At 52.9% G+C, this 12582-nt stretch overlaps 5 non-coding genes across 5 annotated transcripts; 4 read left to right on the forward strand and 1 right to left on the reverse strand.

The window, feature by feature from the left end:
* Positions 1-308: 308 nt before the first annotated feature.
* trnai-aau (transfer RNA isoleucine (anticodon AAU)) lies at positions 309-381 on the reverse strand. Its single transcript has one exon. It is a non-coding gene; the product is annotated as a tRNA-Ile (tRNA).
* A 580-nt stretch (positions 382-961) lies between these two features.
* Positions 962-1034, forward strand: trnat-ggu (transfer RNA threonine (anticodon GGU)). Its single transcript has one exon. It is a non-coding gene; the product is annotated as a tRNA-Thr (tRNA).
* Positions 1035-7514: 6480 nt separating this feature from the next.
* trnat-agu (transfer RNA threonine (anticodon AGU)) lies at positions 7515-7587 on the forward strand. The gene has a single exon. It is a non-coding gene; the product is annotated as a tRNA-Thr (tRNA).
* A 750-nt stretch (positions 7588-8337) lies between these two features.
* trnat-ugu (transfer RNA threonine (anticodon UGU)) lies at positions 8338-8410 on the forward strand. Its single transcript has one exon. It is a non-coding gene; the product is annotated as a tRNA-Thr (tRNA).
* Positions 8411-9030: 620 nt separating this feature from the next.
* trnai-uau (transfer RNA isoleucine (anticodon UAU)) lies at positions 9031-9103 on the forward strand. Its single transcript has one exon. It is a non-coding gene; the product is annotated as a tRNA-Ile (tRNA).
* The last annotated feature ends 3479 nt before the right edge of the window (positions 9104-12582 follow it).

Consider the following 12582-nt stretch of genomic DNA (forward strand, 5'->3'; position numbering starts at 1 on the left):
TGCCTGTGATGATGATGTTGGAGACAGACAGAGAGTCAGGTCGAGAGATTGAGTGAGAAGGGAATAAGGCAGAAACCCATTTTGGCCCACTGTACCCACACCCACCGACCAAGCCTAATCCCACTTTCTAGCTTTCAGTCTGTATATCTGCAGGTTACAGCACTTCAAGTTCAATCTAAATGTGGTAATCTTTTAATGTGGACAAGACAGTGCTTGTAGTTCCAGAGTCAGTCTGGGAACTGTTTAATATTTATAATTAAAGCCCTTGTCAATTGACAGTGAATTTAAATACTGAATTAATTTTGAGCAGGCCTCAGTGAGATTTGAACCCACGACCCCTGGTTTATTAGACCAGTGCTCTAACCCCTGAGCTATGGAGCCACCTGCTCTGGGCTGTGGGTCATTCCCCAGTTAGTGCTGTGTGTTTGAAGAATGAGGAGGGGTCAGTGAAACGCTCAGATTGTGTCTCATCCCCCAGACTCCTGCCTCCGTCTCTTCAATATTCGCCTCTCAACATCGATATATCGGGTCTTTCACGTAGTAAAACATCCCAAGGCAACTCAGTCACACTCTGGCTCTGTCTCTCAGTCTCTCTGTCTCTCAGTCTCTCTCTGTGTATCATTCTCAGTTTCTCTCTCTCTGTCTCTCTATCTCTCACTCTCTCTCTGTCTCGCTCTGTGTATCATTCTCAGTCTCTCTCTCTCTGTCTCTCTGTCTCTCACTCTCTCTCTGTCTCTCTCACAATCTCACTCATTCTCTCTCTCTGTCTCTCTATCACTTTCTCTCTGTCGCTCACTGTCTCTCGAGCCGGAAGGGGTTAGAGAGGGGGAAGGGGAAAGTCAGAAGGGAAAGGAGAGAGGGAGTCTGGGGGATGAGACACAATCTGAGCGTTTCACTGACCCCTCCTCATTCTTCAAACACACAGCACTAACTGGGGAATGACCCACAACCCAGGGCAGGTGGTTCCATAGCTCAGGGGTTAGAGCACTGGTCTGGTTAACCAGGGGTCGTGGGTTCAAATCTCACTGGGGCCTACTCAAAATTAGCTCAGTATTTAAATTCAATGTCAATTAACAAGGAATTTCGTTATAAATATTAAACAGCTCCAAGACTGTCCCTGGGACAACAGGCTCATCTTCTCCTCTCTCTCAGCTTCCAAATCTCCCTCTCCCTGCCCCATCACGACCTGTTCTTCATATTTTTCTCGCTTTCCCCGTCTCTCACTCATTTCCCTTGCCCCTCCCTCGCCACACTCACTATCCCTTCCCCTCACTCTCCCCATCCTCTCCCCTTCCCCCTCTCTCACACTTCTTTCTACATTCTACCCAATATAAACTAGAAGTGATCCAAAACTCGGCTGCCCCGTGTCCTAACTCACACCCAGTCCCGCTCACCCATCACCCCCTGTGCTCACTGCCCCGTGTCCTAACTCACACCGAGTCCCACTCACCCATCACCCCCTGTGCTCACTGCCCCCGTGTCCTAACTCGCACCGAGTCCCGCTCACCCATCACCCTCTGTGCTCACTGCCCCGTGTCCTAACTCACACCGAGTCCCACTCACCCATCACCCCCTGTGCTCACTGCCCCGTGTCCTAACTCGCACCCAGTCCCGCTCACCCATCACCCCCTGTGCTCACTGCCCAGTGTCCTAACTCACACCCAGTCCCACTCACCCATCACCCCCTGTGCTCACTGCCCCGTGTCCTAACTCGCACCCAGTCCCGCTCACCCATCACCCCCTGTGCTCACTGCCCAGTGTCCTAACTCACACCCAGTCCCACTCACCCATCACCCCATGTGCTCACTGCCCCCGTGTCCTAACTCGCACCCCAGTCCCGCTCACCCATCACCCCCTGTGCTCACTGCCCCGTGTCCTAACTCGCACCCCAGTCCCGCTCACCCATCACCCCCTGTGCTCACTGCCCCGTGTCCTAACTCGCACCGAGTCCCGCTCACCCATCACCCTCTGTGCTCGCTGCCCACGTGTCCTAACTCGCACCCAGTCCCACTCACCCATCACCCCCTGTGCTCACTGCCCCGTGTCCTAACTCGCACCCCAGTCCCGCTCACCCATCACCCCCTGTGCTCACTGCCCCGTGTCCTAACTCGCACCGAGTCCCGCTCACCCATCACCCTCTGTGCTCGCTGCCCCCGTGTCCTAACTCGCACCCAGTCCCACTCACCCATCACCCCCTGTGCTCACTGCCCCGTGTCCTAACTCGCACCGAGTCCCGCTCACCCATCTCCCCCTGTGCTCGCTGCCCCGTGTCCTAACTCGCACGGAGTCCCGCTCACCCATCACCCCCTGTGCTCACTGCCCCGTGTCCTAACTCGCACCGAGTCCCGCTCACCCATCACCCCCTGTGCTCGCTGCCCTGCATTGGCTCCCGGTTAAGCAATGCCTCGATTTCAAAATTCTCATCCTTGTTTACAAATCACTCCATGGCCCCTCACTACTCCCTATCTCTGTAATCTCCTCCAGCCCCACAACCCTCCCTATCTCTGTAACTTCCCACAACCCTCCCTATCTCTGTAACCTCCTCCAGCTCCTACATCCCTCCCTATCTCTGTAACCCCACAATCATTGAATGGCGGAGCAGGCTCAAGGGGCTAGATGGCCTACTCCTGTTCCTAATTCTTATGTCCTTATGTTTTTATGTCTGCACTCCTCTAATTCTGCCATCTGACCATCCCTGATTATAATCGCTCCACCATCGGTGGCCTTGCCTTCTGTTGCCTGGGCCCCAAGCTCTGGAACTCCCTCCCTAAACCTCTCCGCCTCTCTACCACTCTTTCCTCCTTCAAGACTCTCCTTAAAACCGACCTCTTCACCTGTGCTAATTTCTACTTTTGTGGCTCGGTGTCAAATTTTTATCCCATAATCCTCCTGTGGAGCACCTTGGGACGTTTCACTGCGTTAAAGGCGCTATATAAATACACATTATTGTTGGTGTTCCCTCTGTCTCTCCTCTTCCCCGTCTCTCTCTCACTCCTTCCCCTCACTCTCCCCTTCCCTCTCTCTCACTCCTTCACATCACTCTCCTCTTCCCCGTCTCTCTCTCACTCCTTTACCTCACTCTCCCCTTCCCTCTCTCTCACTCCTTCCCCTCACTCTCCCCTTCCCTCTCTCTCACTCCTTCACCTCACTCTCCTCTTCCCCGTCTCTCTCTCACTCCTTCCCCTCACTCTCCCCTTCCCTCTCTCTCACTCCTTCCCCTCACTCTCCCCTTCCCTCTCTCTCACTTCTTCACCTCACTCTCTTCTTCCCCGTCTCTCACTCCTTCCCCTCACTCTCCCCTTCCCTTTCTCTAACTCGTTCCCCTCACTCTCCCCTTCCCTCTCTCTCACTCCTTCCCCTCACTCTCCTCTTCCCCGTCTCTCTCTCACTCCTTCCCCTCACTCTCCCCTTCCCTCTCTCTCACTCCCTCCCCTCACTCTCCCCTTCCCTCTCTCTCACTCCTTCCCCTCACTCTCCCCTTCCCTCTCTCTTCCTCTAATAGAGCCCCACCTAGTGGACTATCGATGTAATAACAACTACTGACACGCTCCGCTCTCTCTCCATCTCCCTCTCTCCCTCTCTCCGCTTCCCCCGCTCACTCACTCCTTCCCTCACGCTGTCCCTTTCGCCCGCTTTCTCCCCTTCCCACTCTCCGCTCCTCTCTCTCCACTCAATCCTCAATCTCTCTCCTCCCTCTCTCTCTCTCTCTCTCCCTTCCCTTCTGACTTTCCCCTTCCCCCTCTCTAACATTTCCGGCTCGAGAGACAGTGAGCGACAGAGAGAAAGTGATAGAGAGACAGAGGGAGAGAGAGACAGAGGGAGAGAGAGAAAGAGATTGAGAGACAGAGAGATTGGGACAGAGTGTGACTGAGTTGCCTTGGGATGTTTTACTACGTGAAAGACCCGATATATCGATGTTGAGAGGTGAATATTGAAGAGACGGAGGCAGGAGTCTCCCCTGCCTCCTCCCTCTCTCTCTTTCCGATCTCTCACTCCTTCCACTCTCTCTTTTCCCTTCCCCTCATTTTCCTGCTCCTTCCCCTGAGTTCCCAGAGCAGGTGGTTCCATAGCTCAGGGGTTAGAGCACGGGTCTAGTAAACCAGGGGTCATGGGTTCAAATCTCACTGGGGCCTACTCAAAATTAGCTCAGTATTTAAATTTACTGTCAATTAACAAGGGCTTTAATTATAAATATTAAACAGCTCCAAGACTGTCCCTGGAACAACAGGTCCCCCCTCTCTCCTCCTTCTTGTGTCTCTGACACTCTCTCTCTCTCTCCCTTCCTCATCACGACCCATTCGACACCTTTTTATCGCTTTCCCGTCTCTCACTCATTCCCTTCTCCCCCTTTCCCCCTCCCTCGCCTCACCTTCTCTCTCCGCTATCCACTCTCTCACCCCCTCTCTCCGCTCACTCTGTCTCTTTCGCCAACCCAGTCTCTCCACCCTCTCTCCCCTTCCCCTCGCCTTTTCACTCTCCACTTCCCTCCCTCCCCTCCTTCCTCTCTTTTCCCTTTCTTTTCAGAGTCTCCCGTTCTCCCTCTCTCTCCCCTTCCTTTCTCTCTCCCTTGCCTCCTCCCTCTCTTGCCTTCCCATATCTCTCCCCTTCCCCTTTCTCCCCTTCCATCACTTACTCTCCCCTTCCGCTCTCATCCATTATCCTCTCTCACTCACTCCATCGCCACCCTTCCCTCTCCCTCTATTTTCCCTTCCCCCTCTCTCTCACTCCTTCCACTCTCTCTTTTCCCTTCCCCTATCTTTCCTGCTCCTTACCCTGCGCTTCCCAAAATAGGTGGTTCCATAGCTCAGGGGTTAGAGCACTGGTCTAATAAATCAGGGCCGTGGGTTCAAATCTCACTGGGGCATACTCAAAATTAGCTCAATATTTAAATTCACCGTCAATTAACAAGGGCTTTAATTATAAATATTAAACTGCTCTGATACCGACCCTGGAACAACAGGCTGTCGTCTCTGTTACACTTTCTCTCCATCCAAATCTCTCTCTGCCGACCCCCATTCTGCATCTTTTACCCCCTTTCCCGCGATCTCGCTTTGCCCGTCTCCCCCCTCCCTTGCCACACCCACTCTCTATCCTTTCCTGTCTCTCTCTCTCCCCCTTCCGCTCCCCACCTCTCACTCCCCTTCCCCCTGTCTCTTAATTCTTCCCACATTCTACCCAATATCGGGTGGGTGATCCAAAACTCGACTGACCCCGTGTCCTAACTCGCACCCAGTCCCGCTCACCCATCACCCCCTGTGCTCACTGACCCGTGTCCTAACTCACACCGAGTCCCGCTCACCCATCACCCTCTGTGCTCGCTGCCCCGTGTCCGAACTCACACCCAGTCCCGCTCACCCATCACCCTCTGTGCTCGCTGCCCCGTGTCCTAACTCACACCAAGACCCGCTCACCCATCACCCCCTGTGCTCGCTGCCCCCGTGTCCTAACTCACACCAAGTCCCGCTCACCCATCACCCCCTGTGCTCGCTGCCCCCGTGTCCTACTCACACCAAGTCCCGCTCACCCATCACCCCCTGTGCTCGCTGCCCCCGTGTCCTACTCACACCAAGTCCCGCTCACCCATCACGCCCTGTGCTCACTGCCCCGTGTCCTAACTCGCACCAAGTCCCGCTCACCCATCATCCCCTGTGCTCACTGCCCCGTGTCCTAACTCACACCCAGTCCCGCTCACCCATCACCCCCTGTGCTCACTGCCCCGTGTCCGAACTCGCACCGAGTCCCACTCACCCATCACCCCCTGTGCTCACTGCCCCATGTCCTAACTCGCACCGAGTCCCACTCACCCATCACCCCCTGTGCTCACTGCCCTACATTGGCTTCCGGTTAAGCAACGCCTCGATTTCAAAATTCTCATCCTTGTTTACAAATCCCTCCATGACGCTCGCGCCTCCCTATCTCTGTAACTTCCTCCAGCACTACACCCCTCCCGATCTCTGTTACCTCCTCCAGCGTCTACACCCCTCCATATCTCTATAACCTCCTCCAACACCTACACCCCTCCCTATTTCTGTAACCTCCACCAGCCCCTACACCCCTCCCTATCTCTGTAACCTCCTCCAGCACCTACACCCCTCCCTATCTCTGTAACTTCCTCCAGCCCCTACACCTCTCCCTATCTCTGTAACCTCCTCCAGCACCTACACCCCTCCCTATCTCTGTAACCTCCACCAGCCCCTACACCCCTCCCTATCTCTGTAACCTCCACCAGCCCCTACCCCCCTCCCTATCTCTGTAACCTCCTCCAGCCCCACAACCCTCCCTATCTCTGTAACTTCCCACACACCTCCCTATCTTTGTAATCTCTTCCAGCTCCTACATCCCTCCCTATCTGTGTAACCCCACAATCAGCCATGATATTATTGAATGCCGGAGCAGGCTCAAGGGGCTAGATGGCCTACTCCTGTTCCTAATTCTTATGTCCTTATGTCCTTATGTCTGCACTCCTCTAATTCTGCCCTCCTGACCATCCCTGATTATAATCGCTCCACCATCGGTGGCCGGGCCTTCTGTTGCCTGGGCCCCAAGCTCTGGAACTCCCTCCCTAAACCTCTCCGCCTCTCTACCTCTCTTTCCTCCTTCAAGACTCTCCTTAAAACCGACCTCTTCACCTGCGCTAATTTCTACTTTTGTGGCTCGGTGTCAAATTTTTATCCCATAATCCTCCTGTGGAGCACCTTGGGACGTTTCACTACGTTAAAGGCGCTATATAAATATACATTATTGTTGGTGTTCCCTCTGACTCTCCTCTTCCCCGTCTCTCTCTCACTCCTTCCCCTCACTCTCCCCGTCTCTCTCACTCCTTCCCCTCACTCTCCCCTTCCCTGCCTCTCACTCCTTCCCCTCACTCTCCCCTTCCCTCTCTCTCACTCCTTCCCCTCACTCTCCCCTTCCCTCTCTCTCACTCCTTCCCCTCACTCTCCCCTTCCCTCTCTCTTCCTCTAATAGAGCCCCACCTAGTGGACTACCGATGTAATAACAACTACTGACACGCTCCGCTCTCTCTCCATCTCTCTCTCTCCCTCTCTCCCCTTCCCACTCTCACTCACTCCTTCCCTCTCTCTGTCCCTTTCCCCCACTTTCTCCCCTTCCCACTCTCCGCTCCTCTCTCTCCACTCACTCCTCAATCTCTCCCCTCCCTCTCTCTCTCTCCTTTCCCTTCTGACTTTCCCCTTCCCCCTCTCTAACCCCTTCCGGCTCGAGAGACAGTGAGCGACAGAGAGAAAGTGATAGAGAGACAGAGAGAGAGAGAGACAGTGATTGAGAGACTGATATAGAGAGACTGAGAGACTGAGAGATTGAGGCAGAGTGTGACTGAGTTGCCTTGGGATGTTTTACTATGTGAAAGACCCGATATATCGATGTTGAGAGGCGAATATTGAAGAGACGGAGGCAGGAGTCTGGGGGATGAGACACAATCTGAGCGTTTCACTGACCCTCCTCATTCTTCAGACACACAGCACTAACTGGGGAATGACCCACAGCCCAGGTCAGGTGGCTCCATAGCTCAGGGGTTAGAGCACTGGTCTAGTAAACCAGAGGTCGTGGGTTCAAATCTCACTGGGGCCTACTCAAAATTAGCTCAGTATTTAAATACAGTGTCAATTAACAACACGTTAAATTATAAATGTTAAACAGCTGTGAGACTGACCCTGGAGCAACAGGCTCCACTCACAACCTTCTCTCTCTCTGCCTGACACATTTTACATCTTTTTTCCGCTATCTCGCTTTTCCCGTCTCACATTCCCATCTCCCCCTCCCTCCTCTCTCTCTCTTTTCCCTTTTTTTCAGATTCTCACATTCTCCCTCTCTCTCCCCTTCCTTTCTCTCTCTCCCCTGTCTCCTCCCTCTCTCCTCTTCCCTTCTCTCTCTCCCCTTCCCCTCCCTCTCTCTCTCCTTCCGCTCCCTCCCCTCACTCCTCTCTCTCCCGCTTTTGCCTTTCTTTTCAGATTCTCCCCTGCTCCCTCTCTCTCCCCTTCCTTTCTCTCTCTCCTGCCTCCTCCCTCTCTCGACTTCCCATCTCTCTCCCCTCCCCCACTCACTCTCTCCCATTCCGCTCTCTCCCATTCCCCTCTGGCTGACTCCTTCCCCCTCTCTCTCCCATTCCCTCTCCCACTCATTCCCCTCTCTCCCTCCTTTTACAACTTACAAGCACTAATCTCTCTCACAGAGCCGACACAGACACGATGGGCCGAATGGCCCTCCTTGTGTGCTGTAAGATTCTGTCAATGTTCAGGGATGAATCACCAAGAATGATTATTCGGGCCCCACCTCCTTGTTAACAATAGTAAGATGCAAACAGGAGCTGGTGTTACAGGTGGCTCCATAGCTCAGGGGTTAGAGCACTGGTCTTGTAAACCAGGGGTCGTGGGTTCAAATCTCACTGGGCCTACTCAATTTTGGCTTCTGTTACTGAATTGACCGTCAATCGACGACAGGCCGACACCATCAACAGGAACCACTCACTCCGCACTTTACAATCTGCCCACAGCACTTTCACTTCCCACCCCCAGTCTGTATCCCACCTTTTCCACATCCAGTCTCAGAGACACCGATGTCTCATCGACTCATAGAAACTTACAGCACAGAAGGAGACCATTTCGGCCCATCGTGTCTGCACCAGCCGACCAAGAGCTATCTGCTGGGCAGGACCACATAGTCCGCATGTCCCAGACACGAGACTCCCAAAGCAAGCGCTCTACTCGGAACTCCTTCACGGCAAGCGAGCCAAAGGTGGGCAGAGGAAACGTTACAAGGGACACCCTCAAAGCCTCCCTGATAAAGTGCAACATCCCCACCGACACCTGGGAGTCCCTGGCCAAAGACCAGTCTCCCCTTCCATCTCTCTCAATCCTTCCCCACTCTCTCCCATTCCCCTCCCTCTCTTTCTCCTTCCCCACTCTCTCACTCCTTCCCCACTCTCTCCCCGTCCCCTCTCTCTCCCTCCTTCCACTCTCTCTTTTCCCTTCCCCTCTCTTTCCTGCTCCTTCCCGTGTCTTTCTCAGAGCAGGTGGCTCCATAGCTCAGGGGTTAGAGCACTGGTTTTATCAACCAGGGGTCGTGAGTTCAAATCTCACTGCAGCCTAATTTTAGTATTTAGACACCTGTCTCTCATTCCTCCCACTCTCTTCCCCCTTGAAAAGATGCAACATTCAGATGAACCCCCTCACAGTGTTTGGGCTCATTCAAAAGGATATTTAATTTGGGACTATCGATTGGAAAGTTTGGAACCCTGAAGTGCTTATGGAAGAAACTACAAACTTGAATAGAATTTTGGAATTTTTAAAGACACATTCAAGGCTGTGTGCGGGCCTAAAGAACTGACAGGAGACAACTTGATTATTGAGGCTGTCTGGGTGTTGGGACTAACATAACTTGTCTGGAGAAATGGGTATTCGAGAATCCTTCTCCACGAGAGATATTAGCATTACAACAAATAACCCAGAGATAGCCAACCATCAACCTGAATCGGGAAAACCATTTCAGCATACACATCACCAAGAGGCCCAATCCAGCCTGTATGCGAAAAACTAAGCACAAAAGGACATTGCGATTACCAAACTAATATTTCCATTAGGAAACAGTTTATCGAACATCAACCCACACAAAACATATTAACTTTGAACGAGCCCGCCAAAATATTACAAAGAAGAATCAAGCCCGCCAAATACAAACAAAGAAACCTGGACTGATTTGCTGGTAAGATTAGAACCACTCAAACCGTATAACTGGCCCCTGTTTTAACAGAGGGTGTGACATACTTTGCCAAACAATCGAGACCACGCTTGTGTCATCAAGAAGGGAGAGAAACCAACGCGACCGTTGTAAACTAACTTCTCCAGCCTCGAAGTCCTGAAGTCCTGAAGGAAGAACATCACCATCGCAGCAACAACTAACCACAGCCAACGTGGTATCAATGAAAAACCACCGCGATCGACCAAACTACAAATAAACTCCAACTGGAAGAAACCGAAGAATCGAAAGTTTCCAGTCTACAATCTAAGGCCTGACTACCAACAGGTGAAAACATTACCTAAAGGGACTTTGAACCTATTTCTAACGAAGAAAACCGGGTACTTACCCCATAGATCCAAAACATGCCTTACCGCATCAGTGGACTCAACCCAACTGAAGATTGTGCAGCTAGAAGTCTTCTCCGACGTTCGGGGTACGGCAAGCAGAACCTACACAATTCAAGGAACCCCGAAACCGCGAACTACCGCTAACTGACCAGAAAGGATTGGTAAGCATAGTCCCTGCCTGCCCTGGAGTCTAACCTAGCTAGGATTAGGTATGGGGAGGTGGGAGGTGTCATTTTACTGTACACCCCCTTTGAATGTGTAATGTATTGTTCTTTATCAGAGTGATTATAAGTTTTGACATTGTATTTTCTTGTCTTTAATAAAATCAAAGTTCTTTTGCACCAAACCAGTGACCTTTGCACTTTGTCACACCCCCCCAAATAAATCCAGAGTCTAGAACCCAAGGGAGTGGGGACGATTCGAACCGCTCAAGTAGGTCAGAGGTGAACCTGACCCCCGGGACCACCACCACACCGTTACACTCCCGTCTCTCTCTTTTCCCTTTCCTTTCAGGTTCTCCCCCTCTCTGTCCTCCCCCTCTCTCTCTCACTCCTTCCCCCTCTCTCCCCGTAACATTTCTCTCCCCTTCCTCCCTCTCTCTCCCTTGCCTCTCCATCTTCCTCCCTGTCTCCCCATCCCCTTCCCCTCCCACTCTTTCCCCTCCCCCTCTCTCTCCCGCTCCTTCCCCTCTCTCCCCGCCCTTCCACACTCTCTCTCTCCCCTTCCCCTTCCTCTCTCTCCCTTTCTCCGCTATCTCTCACCCCTTCCCTCACTTTTTTCTCTCCTTTCAGGTTGTCTCCCTCACTGCCCTCACCCTCTGTCTCTCATTCCTTCCTCTTCTCTCTCCCCTTCCCTCACTCACTTCCCCCTTTTCCCTCCCTCCTTTCTCTCTCTTTTCCCTTTCCTTTCAGATTCTCTCCCTCTCTCTCCCCTTCCCCTCTCTGCCCTCCCCCTCTCTCTCTCATTCCTTCCCCCTCTCTCCCCTTAACATCTCTTTCCCCATCCTCTCTCTCCCCTGCCCCTCCTAGTCTCCTCTTCCCCCCTCTCTCTCACTCCTTCCCCACTCTCTATTTTGCCCTGTCTCCCCCTCCCCTTCCCCTCCCACTCTCTCCCCTCTCCCTCTCTTCCATTCATTCAGCTCTCTTTACCCACTCACTCTCTCTCTCCATCCCCTCCCTCTCTTTCCCCACCTTCCTCTCTTCCTCGCTGTCTCCTCTTCCCCGTCTCTCTCTCACTTCTTCCACTCACTCTCCCCTTCCCTCTCTCTCACTCCCTCCCCTCACTCTCCCCTTCCCTCTCTCTCACTCCTTCCCCTCACTCTCCCCTTCCCTTTCTCTCAATCCTTCCCCTCACTCTCCCCTTCCCTCTCTCTTCCTCTAATAGATCCCCACCTAGTGGACTATCGATGTAATAACAACGACTGACACGCTCCTCTCTCTCTCCTTCTCTCTCTCTATCTCTCTCTCTCCCCTTCCCACTCTCACTCTCTCCTTCCCTCTCCCTGCCCCTTTCCCCCGCTATCTCCCCTTCTCCACTCTCCGCTCCTCTCTCTCCACTCACTCCTCAATCTCTCTCCTCCCTCTCTCTCTCTCTCCCCTTTCCCTTCTGACTTTCCCCTTCCCCCTCTCGAACCCCTTCTGGCTCGAGAGACAGTGAGCGACAGAGAGAAAGTGATAGAGAGACAGAGGGAGTGAGAAAGAGAGAGACAGAGAGACAGAGAGATTGAGGCAGAGTGTGACTGAGTTGCCTTGGGATGTTTTACTACGTGAAAGAGCCGATATATCGATGTTGAGAAGTGAATATTGAAGAGACGGAGGCAGGAGTCTGGGGGATGAGACACAATCTGAGCGTTTCACAGACCCCTCCTCATTCTTCAAATGAAAAAACTGGCTCCTCTTCACCTGGCCAGGCTGTGGGTTCATTGTTCAGCTTCCCGTCTGAGACTGGAGATGGGAAGTGTTTTCGCGTTCGAGTGGCTTTCTAATCTGGTCACTGGCTTCACGTGAACGGGTGCCTCAGGTTCCTGAGCCCCTTTGTCAGTGGCCCCCCCCTTCCTTTTGCTGGGACTGGCGGGTGAACCTTTACATCCTGGGTTTTGTCACAGACAGCCGCCATGTGGTCTCCAGAGTTTTAACAAACCAGCGTTTTCACGTACCTGCACAGGGAGATCCCATCACAGGGAAAATACCCTCAGAGACAAACCCTACAAAGTCCACGCAATATTCTCGACTGAGTCCATTCTTTAACCAGAGACTTTGCGATCTATTCACTCTCTCTCCCCTTCCCATCTCTCCCTTTCCTCTCTCTCTCCCCTGCCTCCTTCCTCTCTCCCCTTCCCCACTCTCTCTCTCACCCCTTCCCTCTCTCTCCCCTTCCCCTCTCTCCCCTTCCATCCCTTATTCCCCCCTTCCCCACTCTCTCTCTCAACTTCCCCCTCTTTCTCATTCCTTCCCGCTTTCTCTCTCCTCTTCCCCCTCTCTCT

The sequence above is a fragment of the Pristiophorus japonicus genome, unplaced genomic scaffold (genome assembly GCF_044704955.1).
Source record: "Pristiophorus japonicus isolate sPriJap1 unplaced genomic scaffold, sPriJap1.hap1 HAP1_SCAFFOLD_523, whole genome shotgun sequence".
Classification (NCBI taxonomy): domain Eukaryota; kingdom Metazoa; phylum Chordata; class Chondrichthyes; family Pristiophoridae; genus Pristiophorus; species Pristiophorus japonicus.